The sequence below is a fragment of the Hypanus sabinus genome, chromosome 1, assembly GCF_030144855.1.
Source record: "Hypanus sabinus isolate sHypSab1 chromosome 1, sHypSab1.hap1, whole genome shotgun sequence".
Lineage (NCBI taxonomy): Eukaryota > Metazoa > Chordata > Chondrichthyes > Myliobatiformes > Dasyatidae > Hypanus > Hypanus sabinus.
In genome coordinates this window covers 150,585,359-150,603,489 of record NC_082706.1, presented here as the reverse complement: position 1 = coordinate 150,603,489, position 18,131 = coordinate 150,585,359, and the positions used below count along the sequence as shown (strand labels likewise).

The 18,131-nt window shown below is 39.5% G+C and overlaps 1 protein-coding gene and 1 long non-coding RNA gene across 3 annotated transcripts in view; one reads left to right on the top strand and one right to left on the bottom strand.

Annotated features, from left to right (window-relative positions):
- Positions 1-18,131, bottom strand: part of LOC132399067 (matrix metalloproteinase-16-like) — a 204,003-nt gene that overhangs the window by 104,268 nt on the left and 81,604 nt on the right. The gene's annotated exons all lie outside the window — the stretch shown is intronic.
- LOC132399092 (uncharacterized) overlaps positions 9,983-18,131 on the top strand; it is a 55,235-nt gene continuing 47,086 nt past the window's right edge. Inside the window, exons 1-2 of one of the 2 annotated variants that reach the window (XR_009513869.1) lie at positions 9,983-10,118; positions 15,210-15,547. This is a non-coding gene — a long non-coding RNA (uncharacterized LOC132399092). The remainder of the gene's footprint in view (positions 10,119-15,209; positions 15,548-18,131) is intronic. The other variant, XR_009513866.1, reaches the window with a different exon arrangement.

Sequence of the window (18,131 nt, the reverse complement as noted above, 5' to 3'; positions counted from 1 at the left end):
TTTCTGAACAGTCCTTATCCACGACTGCAACTTGTAAACCATCCAATACAATCTTCCCAGATTTGAATTAACGCAAAAGATGCATTTCACTGCATGTTTCATGTGACTAATAAAGCTAATGTCTATTGTTAATCTTTGATTACCTTGCCAATCACCTTCATTCTATGTTCCTTCTTGACTCTTTCACTAATTTAAACAGTTTCTCCTATCTGCACTTCCAAGAGCCTCCATGATTTTAAAATCCTCCATCAAATCCCTTGCAACATCTTTTATTCCAAAGAAGAACATCAGCAGCTTCTGTAAGTCCATCCAGATATGTAGCTAAATTCTGTCATCCCTGGAAGTAGTTTAGCAGAACTCAACTGCACCCTTAGGAAACCTTTATATCTTTCTTAACGTATCAGATCAGAACTGGTCTTAATATGATTACCTAGTTGGTCTTTCATGTAGATATATCATTCCTGTTCTTGTCCTGTATAAAGCCAAAGATCCTGTAAGTTTTTCAGATTCCTTTCTCATCTTGAGCCGCTAATTTCAATGAACACTTTAAAAATACCACTAAATCTCCCTGTTCGTAAAGCCCTTTAAATAATTTACAATTCTTAGAATTTAATTAAATGTACTTTATATCCACCCATTTCATCAACCCCTTTATAGCGTGAAGTGTATTGCAATTCACTGCAGATCCACATCTTGTGTCGTTGGCAAACTTGGAAATGATGCCCAAGATTAGTAGTGCTATCACTGAGGAATGGAACAGTAGGCTACAATGGGAAACCTCAGTTTGCAAGATCAGACTGATGAAAGATTCAGCTGATCTGTGGAGTGTCTGAACACATCATCATACCTCTCATGGTGCAGATGTGAAGCAACAGCACAGAAGACCTTCATTCAATCTAGCTTGATTTTTTTCAGCCAGTCCTTCTTTTTCAAGGCTGGCCTTTTTCATGGTTTGCTACTACATGGGTAGTTGTATAGTTGGCCCTCCTTATCCGCAGGGGACTCGTTCTGGAACCCACTGCGGATACCAAAAAACGTGGATGCTCAAGTCTCTTATATAAAATGGCATAGTATTTGCATATAAACTATGCACATCCTCCCATATACTTTAAATCATCTCTAGAATACTTATAATACCTAATACAATGTAAATACTATGTAAATAGTTGTTATACTGTATTGTTTAGGGAATACTGACAAGAAAAAAAAGTCTGTACATGTTCAGTACAGACACAACCATCATAACTCTTCTGGGAATGTTGATGCCGCCTCAGCATCAGCCAATCCCGATTTTCCCATGATCTGTAGGTTCTTGAGGCTGTAGCACTTTACATAGCTAGTCAGCCATTCCTTACTAGCCTTAAACACCTTGCTCTCACTCACAACACAAGACGCGAGGCAAACAATGCTCAAACGACGAGTGCTGGAGAGAGAACTTCAGGTTTTCCCGATCCGCGGTTAGTTAAATCTGCGCAAGCGGAACCCGTGAATAAGGAGAGTCAACTGTATTTGTTACTTTTGATTCACTGTACCCTTCCCCCCCCCCACCCGGTTTACTCTAATATCTCTGGATCCATAGCAGAGTAGTTTTAAGTGAAGTCTCATTTTCTGTCAATTGTTTCTGACACAATCTACTTGCCTCCTTATCAAGCAGACCACTGCAGTATTAACTTGTGGTTGTTACTCAACACTATTTAACATCTGGCTCAATCACCAACTGGAGCTGCAGCAATTGTATGCTCACATTATGTATCCTTTTTGGAACTTATTAAAGTTCAAGTTTCAAAGTCAATTTATTATCAAAGTACATATATATCAGCATATACAACTTTGAGATTCATTTTCTTGTAGGTATATTCAATAAATCTATAATAGAATAATAATGAAATAGAATCAATGAAAGATTGCATGAACTTCGGTGTTCAAACAGTGTGCAAAGACAACAAACTGCAAAAACAAAAATAATGGAATTCTATTGTCTTCTGCTTTAATATTGACAATATTCACTCTAAAGAACATATCAATTCAGGCAATGTACGAAATGCATGGTCTATGAGCTGATCAATTAAAATTAGGTTCCCAAGATAGTTTGCTATCCTATTCCAATTCATCAATGACACTAGTAAACTTGGTGAAAATAACAGTTCCTTGATAGCGCAATGCTGCTATCCCTTGCCACTCTCTCTTGCACTTTACATTGTCAGTATACATAGCTCCAATAGCGTGATGCAATTCCATGTGAGTGTTTCTGGAAATAACACCTAGTCGCAGTTCAATTATACCGTGTCCAGGGAGTATTCATCTTGTAGTACTGAGGAAAGTATTGTTGAGTGGTAAATGAACAGAAAATAGAATCTGCTGAAGTATTAATCAAGTGTACAATCTCACTCCATCAGTTTCCAGTTGCTTTGAAATCCCTAACGTCTACAAGCTTTTAAAACTCAATTTAACATCATCACCCGATTGCTACACCATACCACGGCTTTAATTCAGTTTAACGCTGGTGTTGTTCTGCCCCATGGCCTTGGGCCTTAATCTACTGTCTTCAATACAAAAGGGTATCAAAGCCATATAATGAACCGACTTCCTGTCCATTGGATCTCATCTGCCCAGTCCACCGGAACTGACTTTGCACACTGGGATAGGCATGTTACTGGGATGGAAAAAAAAACAAGGGGTGTGAGTTTAACAATCAGAAAATTGCAGCCCATTGCCTTCACATTCTTTTTGGTTAGAGTGACAGCACGCTGCATGACGGTAAGCTTTGGCAAATAAATCAGAAAAAGCCTGGTGTGTGTGTGTGTGTGTGTGTGTGTGTGTGTGTGTGTGTGTGTGTGTGTGTGTGTGTGTGTGTGTGTGTGTGTGTGTGTGTGTGTGTGTGTGTGTGTGTGTGTGTGTGTGTGTGTGTGTGTGTGTAATGTGTGTGTGTAATGTGGTGGAGACTGGAGAAAAGCATTTTTTTTAACAAAGCGGGACCAAATGTAAATTTCTAAAATGAAAGTCAAGGTGTATATTTTTTAAACATTGATCATTTTGTGAATATTGTACTATCAGGTATTATCAGATTTATCAGATTCCTTGTTAACCGAATAGCATTTAATTTCCTTTATCCTTTTTTTTTGCTGCTTCATGTCGCAGAACTGGCCCGAAATTTGCCTGAATTTGACTAATTTCTTATTATCCTGGGTAGTAATTTTGGCCTTTAAACATTAGGCAGATAACGTTGATGTCATGTTTAAACAACATGTGTTGCAAGCCATCTGCCACCAGTTCTAACTTTTTCGGCCAGAGTGAAAACCAGATCCATCATGTGATTACTGAAAACAGAAAGGGGTTTTATGTTGGGTGAGAACCACAACATTTACTACCTGTTTCACTAATTGGACTTACTTGTTAACATCACTGATGTGTTAATTTTTTTTCAATATTTATTCAATCTGTAGTTAAAAGTCATGCTCTAATTATTTTTTTCCCTCAAAGGCAATGTTCTTTTTTGAAATGTTCTTTATGGAGGCCCAACTAAAACAACAAAAAGGAAAGGGATATATTCTCTTGCTTTGTTTTATTAATTCTAACTTAATAAACAGAGATATTTCTCGCTCTCTCACATTGAGCAGCGGCACTCCCCAGAGGCGCCCACTGCTTTTTACAGTGACAACACTGCTAGATCCAGCTCGGACCAAATCGTCAAGTTCACCGGCAACACAATAGAGGTTGGCCTCATCAACAATGATGACAAGGGGGGCTTGCAAAGAGGAGGGAGAGTGGCTGGTAGAATAGTGTGAGAACAACAACTTGAGTCTCATCATAGACTAGACCAAAGAGATGAATGTGGACTTTAAGAAGGTGTAGGCTGACCACTCCTCACTGCAATGGCTCCTCGTGAAGAGAGTTAGGAGCGCCCAGTTTCTGGGAGTGCACATAACGGACAGTTTCACCTTGTCCTTCATCACCACCTCTTTGGTCAGGAAGACACAGCAGTGTCTTTACTTCCTCAGGAGATTGAGGCAAGCAAGGCTCCCCACACTCCCATTCTAACAAATTGTTACAGGACCTGACCAGCTGGTACAAGAATTGCAAGGCAAGTACTGCGAAGCCCACTGAGAAGACCATGGAGATCTCTCTTCCCACCCATCAGAGATATTTATCAGGAGACCCGCGTACACAGGCCCCTTAGCACTGTCAATGATCCCTTCCATCTCTTCAAAAATCTTTTTGGCCCCCTACCATCAGGCAGAAGGTATCATAGAATTAAGACCAGAACTGTTAGGATGGAAAGCAGCTTCTACCCCCAGGCCGTAAGACTACTGACACCACACAGGTCTCATCATGAATGAAGAGTTAGATTGTTTTTAACTTGTGTTGTAAATGCATCTCATAATTTGTTAAGTTACGCATGGTTGAATCACTTTATATGCTATGTATGTGAGTTATATATACTGTGTTGTGCACCTTGGTCTGGAGGAACGTTGTTTTGTTTAGTGGTATACACGTATATGGTTGAATGACAATGAACTGAACTTGCAATTGTACTGGAGCAGCTGAAAGAAAACGATCGCACAAGTTGCAGCATCAACTTCCTTTAGCAGGAAACATCCAAATCAATTTTGCCTGATTGTTACCCAATAAAAATTTGCAATGAGCCACATGCTTAGAAAGGTTAAGGTAAGTTTTACAGAGCTCGTTACAGGAGGATGGAGATAGACAGAGAGTAAGGGATTGAATTCCAGAGCTATGGCATCGATAGCTGAAGGAAACCTGCCCTGGTGTGAACCAGAAATGTATATTTTTAAAAATGTTATTTCAAGAATGTTAGCAACACCCATGAAAGCCCACAAGAAACTCACCTCCATTTCAAAGTTCAATGTTCAAAGTAAATTTATTATCAAAGTGTGCATATGTTACCATAAACTACTTTGAAATTTACTTTTTTGCAGGCATTTACAGGAAAAAAGAAATGCAAGAACACTATACATAATCAAAGACTAACTAACAATAAAAAAAAAACAAACTGTGCAAAGAAAAAATAAGCAACACACACAAAATGATGGAGGAATTCAGCAGGCCAGGCAGCATCTATGGAAAAGAGCGAAGAGTCGATTGTTTGGGCTGAGACCCTTCATCAGGACTCATGGACTGAAGAGCATTTTATAGAAGCAAAAGGAATACTGAGACCATAAGTTGTAAAAGTGAGTGTGTAGTTCACACACACAATCAGTTCAGAGTAGTGGTGAATGAAGTTATCCACACTGGTTCAGGAGCCTGATGGTTGTGTTCCTAAACCTAAGGACTCGGTATCTCTTGCCAGATGGTAGTAGTGAGAAGAGGGCATGGCTTGGATGGTGGGGATCTTTGATGATGGATGCTGCTTTCTTGTGGCAGCACTCCATGTACTGCATTTGTACTCAATAGTGGAAAGGGCTTTGCATATGATGGACACAGCTATATCTGCCATTTTCTGTATCCTGGCCTGTAACCTGGATACATTTTCTGTATCCTTTCCACACCAGGCGATGATGCAACCAGTTAGGAAACTCTCCAATGTGCATCTATAGAAGACTGCCAACATTCATGATGACATATCAAACATACACAAACTTCTGAGGAAGCAGAGGTGCTGTTGTGCCTTCTTTGGGATGACATTTAGGTGCTGGGCCCAGGACAGATCTTTTGGTCTGAAGCCTGACTGAACTGCCTGATATTCCAGCAGCCCGGTGTTTGTGGGCTGACTTTGGGCAATTAGGATCCGGCTGCAACCTACCAACCAGATGCAAGTTACATCAGTCTTCAAAGAGACTGGATCTTCTTTACCAGGATGCCAGCTGGCAACATTTGTCAGTCAACTGCAGCAACAAGTCACTCAGATGAAACAGCCACTTAAAGCTATTAACTCAGTGAATGACTAACCTCACTCATTGTCATCATACAACAGTCTATACAGTACGCCCATGTTAAGTTCTATAATATGATATATAAAACATAGAACATAGATCAGCAGAGGAAAAAGCCCTTCAGCTGGTGATGTTATGCTAAATTAATTTAACGAGTAATTCAATGTCTAACTAAACTAATCCCTTCTGATTACACAATGTCCGTATCCCTCGAGTTTCTGCACATTTGTGTACCTGCCTAAGAGCCTCTTATACACCTCTATCATACTGGCCTATACGATCACCCTTGGCAGCACAGTTCAGGCACCCACTAACATCTGTGTAAAAAAACTTGTCATGTGAACTCACACTCCCCCCCCCCCCTCCACTTTAAATGCCGCCGTCCAGCTTTAGACATTTTGACCCTGGGAAAACATGGCATGCAACAATGTTGTCTCTAGCGTTCTCTTTTCTGAGGTACACCAATGGCACCTCTCTGAAATTACATGTTCAGAGGCAGGATTAAACCAGGTGGGGAAACATGAGGAAAGAAAATAGCAGTGATGACAAAATTCAGAGTAATAAATGTAAAAGAAAGGCCAGAGAAAATGAACCTGGAATACAACAGCAAACTAAAAAATACCTCTCTTGTACAAACCATACTTGTGACTTTTCATTACAAGTTTTCTTCCATAAAATTATGACTGATAACATGGACTCTTGTCCTCACAGTCTACCTGATTGTGATCTTGAACTTTACATACACTGCATTCTTTCAGTAGCTTTGATACTATATTCCTTTACAATTTATTTTACTTTATTTCAGCTCTGTGTAATACTTTAATCTGTATAACCAGTTGACAAGACATGCTTTTCACTGTACCTTGGTGCATTAAACCGATACTAATGCCAATAAACAGATGTTTGTGGCTCAGCAATAGCTGAGTGGAAAATCCGACAGAAAGTAGTAGATGTGGCCCAGTCCATCATGGTGAAGTGCTGCCCACCAATGAAAACATCGCCTTGAAGTGCTGGCCCAGGAAAGCAGCACCCATCATCAAAGACCACCACCACCCAGCTCATGCTCTCTCCTCACTGCTGCTATCAAGTACAGAAGCCTCAGGATTTACAACAGCAGCTTCAGGAACAGTTATTACCCCTCAAAAATCAGGCTCGTAAACCAGTGAGATTACTTCACTCAACTTCACTTGCCCCATCACTGAACTGTTCCCACTAACTATTGACTCACTTTCAAGGAATCTTCATCTCATGTTCTCGCCATTTACTGCTTTTTTTGAAAACTACAGTATAAGGACCAGGCCCTTCAGCCCATCTAGTCCATACAGAACCAATTAAACTGCCGAGTCCCATTGCTCTGCACCCAGACCGTAGTCGTCCATACTTTTCCTATCCAGGTACATACCCAAACTTCTCTTAAACGTTGAAATTGAGATTGCATTTACCACTTGCGCTGGCAAATCATTCCACACTCACACCATCTGGAGGGAAGAAATTTCCTCTTAAACATTTCACTTTAACCCATGACCTCAATTGTAGATTCAACCAATCTCAATAGGAACAGCTTGTTTATATTTACCCTGTCTATAAACCTCATAATTTTGTATATCCCTATCAAATCTCCCCTCAATCTCCTACGTTCTAGAGAATAAATTTCTAACATTCAATCTTTCCTTATAGCTCAGGCCCTCTCGTCTCGGCAACATTGTTATGAATTTTCTCAGTACTCTTTCAGCCTTATTTACATCCTACTTCTAGGTAGGTGACCAAAGCTGCACATAATACTCCGAATTATGCCTCACCAATGTGTTACACAACATCAACATAACATCCCATTTCCTGTACACAATATATTGATCTCTGAAGGCCATTGTGCCTTTTCATGATGCTGTCTACCTGTGACGCCATTTTCAATGAATTATGGACCTGTATTCCCAGGTTGCTTTGTTCTACTGAACTCCTCAGTGCTCTGGCAACACACACAAAATGCTGGTAGAACGCAGCAGGCCAGGCAGCATTTATAGGAAAAAGCACTGTCGACGTTTTGGGCCGAGACCCTTCGTCAGGACTCCTTGTGTTTGTCCTCAGTGCTCAGCCATTCACTGTATAAGGCCTACCCTGCTTGGTCCTGCTGCAGTACATGCCTCATACTTGTCTGCATTAAACTCCTTCTACCATTTTTCTGCCCATTTTTCCAGCTGGTCCAAATCCTACTGCAAGCAGCATATAGAAGGGAGAATGAAAATCTAGCTGGATGGTGCCACAACAATATCCTCTCACTCAATGTCAGCATGACCAAAGAGCTGATTATTGACTTCAGGAGAGGAAACCGGAGGTCCTTGAGCCAGTCCTCATCAGAGGATCAGAGGTGGAGAGGGTTTCTCGGAGTTATCAATTCAGAGGTGATGCACCATCAATAACTCTCTCTGAGACGTGAAGGCAAGATATTGGCTTTTATTGACTGGAAGAAAGAACAAGCAGTGGTTGACCACCATACTACATCCTGGAGACAGAGAGGCCGGGCTCAGGCCTCAATCGCCTTAATACCGGGGTCTATGGGAGGAGCCACAGGAGCAGTCAGCAGGGGGAGTGACCAGACAGGTATATGTAGTTCACAACAAGAGGATCTGCCTTAGGTCCAGTATATAACTGCCATTACAAAGAAGGCATGCAGACACCTCTATTTTCTGTGTTTGAGCAGATTCAGCTTTTTTCTCTTTTTGTATTTGAACAGTCCATTGCCTTTTGCACGAGTTGTCAGTGCATCACTGTCGTGTATGGTTTTTCAGTAATACTATTGTGTTTCTTTGTATTTATTGTGAATGCCCACAAGAAAATGAATCTCATGGTTGTATATTGTAACATATATGTACTTAGATAATAAATTTACTTAGAACTTTGATTAGATTGTAGACTACTCAAGTGGAATATCAGATGTTCTTTCAGTTTTCATTGGGCCTGGCCCTGGCAATGGCAGTTTGGAATTCAGTGACTTCAGAATTGGAGCTATTGAAAGGGAACCAAGTCCCAAAGCAATTTAATAATAAAAGTCAATTCATCTCTGAAAAACTCTGTAAACTGCAGATGTTATATTGCTTAAGAATCAATCACTTAAGGATCAATTTTACTTGTCTCCATTCTTTTCTACACTGCAGAAAAACTATAATCTTTATATGATCAAAGAATAATCCTCTGCATTGATTCTCCAGTGCACCCGAGATAAACTCTGTGAAATTGCTACAGTAATCCCCAAATAAAATGTTTAAATAACAGGCAGTAGAACTGCATGAAGAGAGATTGCTGGGCTCAGTGTTGACTTCCTGTGGGAAATGATGAGCTATATGATAAGCTGGAAGACAGATGTTTGAGCATAGCTTTGTGTCATAATGTGAATTGCAAATTAAATGAAGCATGTTTGTGAAGTAAGATTGCAATAAGTTGGATATATCATATGTACTGGCAAAGATCAACTAGGTTGAATGATCTATTGCTGTCTTGAAAACTCTTTAAGTTAACATTGTCTAATTTTTAATTCATTGAACTGTCCATGACCCTACCATAGACTGAAACACCACACGTTTCTGCTCTCAAAGGTAAGCCCTGCTATTTTTTTCAAAGCTAATATGAAATGTGCCCAAACAAATATTAATTAACTTTAAAAGCTATTTCAAAATTATTCAATCAGTAACTTACACTAGCCATTCACAAGCCATCTACATACTCTTAGAAAGTGTAAATAAAATTGAAAAAAAAAGAAGAGGCTAGAAAGTATGAAATTAAAATAGAAAATACTGGAACATGCAGAAGGTCAGAGAAAATCTGTGAAAAGAAAAATAGTTAACATTTCCGAGTTCCTGCATCAGAAGAGATGGTCTTAAAACTAGTGTAGATTTTCCTTCTGAATGAAGTTGTAAGATCACCAAACTGTATCTTACTTCCCTGTTCTTACTTCATTCAATGTAAATAATTAGTGGAAAGGCTCAAGCTGAGTTTAGGTAACTTTATTAAAGCAGAGTTAATATTTCAGGTCAATCATTAGATCTTTCTGATGAAAAATCGTTAACCTGAAATGTTAACTCTCTTTCAGGCTGAATATTTCTAGCAGTTTCAACTTTATGTGAGATGTCCAGCAAATCGTGTTGTTTACTTTAGATATTCTCATTCCTTTACTACAGTTTAAATCTTCCGATAAACTGAGTGTGATTGTTGGATGGTAATATTTCATTTGAGGTAGGTGTGGCTTGTGTTGCTAATCATACTGATGTTATTATCATCTAAAAATACATATTCATTGAGAATAATTAAGAAGAGTTAATTCTTTATCCTGCTTGTATTCAGACAGATTATACCTTCATCAAGTTCCTTCATTCCTTCTCCAAAATGGGTAAACATACTGTGAAACAGAAAACTGTGGTTTTCTAAGCAGATTCTGTTTAATTACAATTGTATAATTCTGATGCACATAGGCCATTTAAGTGACTCTGTAGTCTCTAGGATGCAACTTATGGAAAAGATTTTTAATCCTACACAATAATATTTATTGCTTTTCTTTCAAAGCACTCGCATTTCTGTTGCTATTTACAGATGTTCTCATGACAAGGCTTTCCTTTGTGTGCTTTGCTTTGGCTCACTTATACATATGGCTTTGCAACATCTTCTGAATCTCTTCTTTCTGATGATATAGAAAGATAACTTCTTTTTTCCTACAGTATCTCTTCATTGAAGAATCCACACAAAATGCTGGAGAAACTCAGCGGGTCAGGCAGCACCTACAGAGGGGAGTAAGCAGTTGACGTTTTGTGCCTTCATCAAAAGAAAGGGAGTAGAAGTCCGAATAGGAAGGTGGATGGGGGGTGGGGAGAGATTGGGAGTACATGCTGGCAGGTGATAGGTGAGATGAGGCGAGGTGGATTAAAGGGAAGGAAGCTGGGAACAGAGGAAGGTAATGCTTTCTTATTAGATTCCAGATGAAGGGTCTTGGCCCAAAACCTCAAGTGTTCATTTTCCTCCATAGATGCTGCATGACTGCTAAGTTCCTCCAGCATTTTGTGAGTGTTACGTTGATTATTATTACTCTTTGGTCTCACACTAGTTAAGTACTAAGATACTTAAGACTTCCTAAATTTGTTCGCCCAGCAGAATAGATCGAGAGAGCATGAAGTGCAGTTAACAATACTCTTTGCTTCATAGACAGGCAGCACATCAGCTCTGTCTTCAGTGTTTAATTATCACATGAACTGTATTTAGATAAAGCTAACCTTGCCTTTCACTGTCTATCCTCAGCAAAGAGCCAAGTATTATGCCTTTGAAAGCCAATTTACACTGTTTAGTGCCAGCTTCCATTCTTTAACAGCAAGGGTCACTGTGGTGACAGCAGAAATTAACAACTATTCTGCAGTGAAAACTAACCCAGATAACTACGAATAATGGAAATAAATTTGTGGGACTGAAATCTTGAAATACAACAATATTTTCAAAACCCATCTCCTTCTCATGTACCACTTTCTCCTCATCCCACAATCCTTTCTGAGTTACAAACTGTGGATGAGTATGCATGAATCTCTTACCTTCTTCATCTCTCTCTCCACAATTCTACCATAGAGTATTCAGAAAATCACAAACAGCCAAATGGCACTAGAGAAGTGCAAGAGCATGAAGACAAAGACACTCTCTTAGTGTCACATTTGCAGCCACCAGCTCCTATAGTGACACAGTACATAATTTAGAGGTTAGATTAAGTCAAGTTGTCACCTGCATACTTATGGTGAGGTACAGGTACAATGAAAATATTGCTTGCAGTAACTTCACTGGCATATTGATACGTACAGCAGCAACTTCTTCAGATTGAATTGAATTTAATTGACTTTATTACTTACATCCTTCATAGATGTGAGGAGTAAAAATTTTTGTGTTATGTCTCCGCCTAAATGTGCAATTTATAGTAATTAATAATAAATGCAACAGGACAGTCAATATAACATAGAAATTGTATCAGCATGAATTAATCAGTCTGATGGCCTGCTGGAAGAAGCTGTCCCGGAGCCTGTTGATCCTGGCTTTTATGCTGTGGTAATGTTTCCCGGATGGTAGCAGCTGGAACAGTTTGTGGTTGGGGTGACTCAGGTCTCCAGTGATCCTTCAGGCCCTTTTTACACAACTGTAAATGTCCTGAGTAGTGGGAAGTTCACAACTACAGCTGCACTGGGCTGTCCACACCACTCTCTGCAGAGTCCTGTGATTGGTGGGGGGGATATAGTTCCCATACCAGACAGTGATGCAGCCGGTCAGGATGCTCTCAGTTGTGCCCTAGTAGAAAGTTCTTAGGATTTGGGGGCCCATACCAAACTTCTTTAACCATCTGAGGTGAAAGAGGTGCTATTGTGCTTTTTTTCAACACAGCCGGTACATACAGACTATGTGAGATCCTCGGTGATGTGGATGACGAGGAACTTAAAGCTGTTCACCTTCTCAACCCCAGATCCACTGATGTCGATAGGGGCTAGCGTGTCCCCATTTCTCCTGTGATCCATATCAACTCCTTTGTTTTTGCGACATTGAAGGAGAGGTTATTTTCTTGACAACACTGTCTCTTATCTGTTGGCTGCCTTATTATTATTTGAGATAAGGCCAATCAATGTACCATAGTATCATCAGCAAATTGTTAGGCACTTGTGGTCTGCACCCAACAGCAGGCTAGAAGGTAAGGTAGGTTTTGGCATGCCACATAGTAAAGTCGTACCTAAGTACTGTATCAGAGAACTCTGATGAGAACTTTGAAAGGTAGCCAACAGGAAGAGGCTGAACTGTATGGATATAGTATGTTTGGTACACTTTCATGCCTGTCAGAATCTATGTGCAGAGTCTAGGAGCATGGGCGCATAGTTATAACTGTACTTTGGCTTTGGGCCGAGCTCACAGACCATCATGACTGGTGCAGATGTGTTACATGCTTGAAAATGCAAACATAATGCAGAGTCTATTGGCAACTAAATCAGTTTCCATCAGCATCTGTGAGAGGAAAAGAAAAAGCTACATTTCAGATCAAAAGCTTGCATCAGAATTTTTCAGAGTTTCAACCCAAAATCTCAACAAATCCTTTTCCCGCATAGATGCTGCTCAACGCACTGAGTTCCTCCAACAGATTATTTGTTGCTTCATGCCAGCCTTCTGTGTATATTTCAATAGGCTTCAGCTGTGCAGGCACTAATTCCATCAGCAATGTGGCTTCCTGAACAATGCTGAATTTTGTATCGCGTCAACCAAACTGATGTGGTCTATAATTGAAAAAATACTACTGTTCACTTTTGGCAACAATGCAATGACACTGATCAGTGAATTGGCTATGAGAACCTCATTCACAAATGCCAACAAAATATAAAAATCACAGTTTCTTCGATAAAGCTCATCTCTAACTTTTGTCACAAGTGCATTTGATTTTCCAAGCAGGTTTAAATCCCACATGGCAGATACCCAATGGACTTTAAGTTGTTGAGTGCCAGCACCATAACCTGAACCTACCGCCTCCAAGTTCTTTTCCGAGTCCCAAAGTGTAACGCACAGAAATCTTGTAGAAAATTATGCCCTAACTACATGTCAGGATTTGCATATATCAGGCATTGGAGGGATAGCTATTGGCTGCTTTAGCGAGAAAGGGCAAAATATCCAAGACATTAGGATGGAGTTGGAAGACTGTCTACTTGTTCTCATAAAAAATAACAACTCACCTTTCCTATTTCAGTGTAATAATTAATGTATATTCAACAATGTTCTTTTTACATACAATCCCAAATCATGTATTTTAAAAAATCATCACATAAAGTCAATTAAATTTCAATCCTAGGCTCAAATTACATTTACTGTTCTGCAGTGTAATAATTCCCACTGCATTTCTCAAAGTCACGATCTGCTTTCTCAGAATCCAAAAAGACTGACTAACTAGTCTAGAAATTAGGTAATAATAGAGCTGATAATATGATTCATTAAACAAGCAAGGAGTACTCAAGCAATCAGCTTAGTGAATAATGGGCACCATAGGAGTTCTTTTTCTCAGACTTTGGGAACTAAGAACCTTCTAGGTAGATTTGTTTATGTGCTTATTTGTGCAAGTCACACAGAAAATAAAAAGAGCCAGCAACTTAAATACTTTGCTGCAGCATTAGCAAAATTCCAGCCACTTAAGATCATTAACTGCAAAGGTCTGTGGCCCTGCTCCACATGCAATAGAAATGATTCTTTGTTTGTGTGCCCATTATAACCTGCTCAAAGTCCCACAAACAGAGTGAAACACTGCATTATTTCATGTACACTATAATACAGCAACATTCAGTTACCAATCCTTCAGGAGTTCTAATATCTTATAACTCCAAAAGCTCATGTCTAAATCTGTTTTAGTACTGTTACGTACCCATGACACGTGACAGGTGTTGAAGCTATACTGGACTTGAAGTAATAGTCTTGTGATGGTGGAGTGACATCATTTTACTGCCAGTAGAGGTCATGTGACAGGTTTTTTTTACAGGGTATAAAAGGAGGACCCCTCTCTGTGAGGAGGGGCAGTTCGTGGCTGGATTTGCCAAGCTAACTTCATGCCACTGTGTGATTTAATGTTATGATGCAGTTTAGTTGAAAGATGAAGTTTTATCTAATGCCTAAAGTTTAAAAGGTCATTGCCAGCAGTTTCTTTATAATACTGTTAGTTGAGAATCAGTGGAGAGTGAAGATCGGAGTTCGGAAGTTAAAAGATCGAGGAAAGTTGATTTTGACGGTAAAAAAGGTTCGACCTTGTTTGATCCTCATTCAGAAGGAATTCATTGACTGTGCTCGTGTTAATCCCTGTGAATAGCAGAAAGGATTGAGTACAGCTTTATAAAGGAAAGGTCAGTGCCTTTAAGCCATTTCATTCTTCATCTTCCTAAATTCTTCATGGGAAAAGTTCGATTTGGAACCACGGTGACACAACATGAAAGAGAAGTTAAATCATCTTAAAAAGTTTCCCCCTTAAATGGACTGTAAGCATTTTGAACTTTTGCAATACTAATTTGAAGAACTGTTTTTGCAACATCGCTTTAAGAACTGTTTAAGCTTCATTGCTTTAAGAACTGTTTAAACTGCCGCACAGCAGCTGACTTCTGGTTACGTGAGTGGTTTGTTTACTTTTGGGGGTTTGTTTTTCAGTGTTTAATAAATGTTCTATTTGTTATAAAAACCCCTGCCTCACTCATATATTTATTGTTGCTGAATCCATAACAGTACAAATATTTTTCAACTTGAATACAAGCTGCAGATTTTTATAATTACATTTTGAAAATGAATTCCTTACAGAAGACAAATTACAGTTGAAGCTCTCTAGTACAAGGAAGCTCTCCCTGGTAGTTTACCGAAGGATTATAAGCACAGCATAGAGCGAGGAGGTACAGCGGCTGATAGAAAGGTACAAGCACAACTTGAGCCTCATCGTGGATAAGATCCAAGAGATAATTGTGGACTTCAGGATGGCGCAGGGTGATCATTACTCAGTGCATATAAACAGCTTCTCCATACAGAGTTAGGAGCACCAACTTTCTGGGAGTGCACATAATAGATGATCTCACCTGGACCCTCAACACCACATCTTCTGTCAAGAAAGCACAGCAGCATCTCCATTTCCTGAGGAGACTGAGGTGAGAAAGTCTTACTCCCTTCACTCTGACCAATATTTCTAGGAGCACCATTGAGACTGTCCTGACCAGCAACATCACCGTCTGGTATGGGAATTGCAAGGCATCTGATCACAAGTCCCTCCAAAGAATTGCAAGGACTGCTGAGAGGATCATCGGGGTCTCTTTTCCATCCATCAGAGATATTTAGAAACACAGAAAACCTACAGCATAATACAGGCCATTCGGCCCACAATGCCGCGCCAAACTTGTACTTACTTTAGAAATTACCTCAGGTTACACATAGCCCTCTATTTTTCTAAGCTCCGTGTACCTATCCAGGAGTCCCTTAAAAGACCTATTTGTTTCTGCCTCCACCACTGCCGCTGGCAGCCCATTCCACACACTCACCACTCTGAGTAAAAATTTTACCCCTGACACATCCTCTGTACCTACTTCCAAGCACCTTAAAACTATGCCCTTTTGCGGTAGCCATTTCAGCCCTGGGGAAAAGCCTCTGACTATCCACACGATCAATGCCTCTCATTATCTTGTACACTTGAACTTGAAGCAGTACTCCCACATAGATTTCAAGATCATTTAAAAAGTTTAACAGTTAGCCAACTGTGACCATAAATTCTTGTAGTGGGACTTTCTGGCCTATTTTACATTTGAAATGAAGGTGGCTAAAAGAAAAGGGGCAATACCAAGAGCAAAACCTGAGAAGGGTGTGGCAGATCTGAATGAAACCAAAAGCAACTGAAAGAAACAGTTGAGGTGATGAGTGTAGAACTCCAATTTGACAATCTGTAAATAGGTAATTAGTTAACTAATATAAACTGAATAAAGGTTTGAAGTTTAATTAATTCAACTAAAAGGGGCAGGGATGGCACTCCTGCTGCTGGTTTAGTCACTAAGTCAATCTGTGGGCACTTGTGCAGAGTATCCCAGTCTCATACAACTATACATGCATCTGCATTTAGTTTTGCATCAAAGTGTCTTCATCTTGAGAAATCATTGTTCATAACTACCGACCTTTAGTCTTGAAGAATGGAGAGAGTTAGCTGGAAGCATTGGTCTGGAGATGAGTCTTGCTCCTGAGGTTTGGTAATGGTGTAGATCTGGTAAATGGTCGGGAACTGCTTATAGAATTGATTTACTTTTTAATTTTTTCCCTATATTATCATGTATAGCATTGTACTGTTGCCACAACGTTAACAAATTTCATGACATTAGCCAGCAATATTAAACCTGATTCTGATTCATGGTTGCATGTTAGGCAAGTAAGGAGAATCAGGCTGTTGTGTTGGAGAACTCAAAGCCCTTGCATTTACTTAACAAGTACTGGGTTCTTGTTGCTTGAGTGGATGAGGGCAGAAATCTGAAATACACGAAGGAGCAAATTGATCGCAGTACAGCACAGGATATCATTCAAGTGAGCAGACTGAAAAACGCAGGTTAATGGAAAGGAAAGAAACTACATAACTGTTTTGCCTATTTATTTATACATATATATAAAATTAACTATTGCTGTGAATGCAAATGAGTTATTACCAGGAAGTTATGTCAGATTCTGCCCACATAAATATTTAAATGATGTATGTGAAACCTTTAAGGTGTTATGTTTCACTTAATAAATTTAACTGAAGAAAACTTTATACAAAGTATAGTAAAAAGATTAAGGAATTTGCTACGTGAAGTGTTGAAGGTGTCTTAGTAAAGGCTCTCAGCCTGATACATTGACTGTTCTAATAGATACTGTGTGACCCGCGGCGTTCCTCCATAACTGTATGTGCTTTTCAGGCTGTGAGAAGATCCAGGAAAGAATGAATACAGTCATTGAAGTGGTAAGGCTGTGGTGCAGGGAGCTTGTGTCTTGGCAGAATAGTTGCAAAAGTGGTAGAGAGCTTAATGAGGTGTTAGTGAGAAATGGTCAAATTTAGGAACTAAGTCTAAATACAGTGGATTCTGGTTAATTGCTCCATTGATTAATCAGGGCCACTGTTTATTTGGGTAAACTCTTAAAAAAAACAAGAACTAAGCAATAAAATAGCCAGGATTCCCTTCGTTTATTTGGGACACAATGCCATTTAATTGGGACAGGAGACTTTTACCAAACCTTTTCTAATGAGTGTCAATTGTGTGCACTTGTGTGGCTATTAGACACTATACCGTGCATAGAATGAACCATTTTTAAATAGTTTCTGTTGCATGTGTTAGTCTTCAAAACACAGTGAATTTGTCACTGGTAGTTTGCAAGAAATAGCAATCAGACAATTCAGAATGGTTTTGCTCACTGTGGTTTCAAGCATTCAAGCTTGGATATACAAGAAATAGCCGGGAGTGAAAATGAAATGATTTCACTACTTCAGCGTGATAGGAACTATGAAAAATTTGAATGTACTGACAATCATCTTGAATACTACAATGAAAATGAACACTAGGGGTTGCAACATTTTCTAAGTAGCATCAGTCATATGCACTTGTGTGGGCATTAGATACTACACTGTGCTTAGAGTGAACTGTTTTTTAAATTGCATCAGTTGTGTATACTTGTGTTATGTTATTCATTTGAGCTGACCAATGCCAAACTAAAAAGCAATGATCT